Consider the following 494-nt stretch of genomic DNA (forward strand, 5'->3'; position numbering starts at 1 on the left):
TCCTCCCCCTTCAGGAGGCCGGTCTTGGTCGGAGCGGCTGAAAACGGAGGAAAAGTAAAATGAAGTGGGTGCGGAGTCCTAAAGGACCTACAAGTTCATTTCAAACATAAAAAATATATATATACACACAAGCCACAAGGGCTTCCCTCCTTCACCCCACCTTTAGCACAAGATCGCACATGGTCAAGGTCCCCTGTGTGCCTGGCACTCCTCAACCGGCTCCTGCAAGACACCAGCACACCTGGCCCAGAGCCAGCGTCGCCCAGCAATGTCACCAAGAACACCCCCGGATCATTAGGGCGCTCACAAGCCTCCCCAGCCAGAGATTCCGATAAACAACCCCAACAGTTTCTCCCAGCGCTTAAGGGAAATGGGCGTGTTCTCTGACTGGCTTCCATGCCGAGGGCTGTCCCATGTCCTGACCCAGTGACTACTGTGGGCACAGCACCGTGTTCAGGGAATCACCCAGCCTGCCCTCAGGGTGGGCCAAGCCG

Source organism: Echinops telfairi, unplaced genomic scaffold (genome assembly GCF_000313985.2).
Source record: "Echinops telfairi isolate 266 unplaced genomic scaffold, ASM31398v2 ScPeMD7_7467;HRSCAF=8505_1, whole genome shotgun sequence".
Classification (NCBI taxonomy): Eukaryota; Metazoa; Chordata; class Mammalia; order Afrosoricida; family Tenrecidae; genus Echinops; species Echinops telfairi.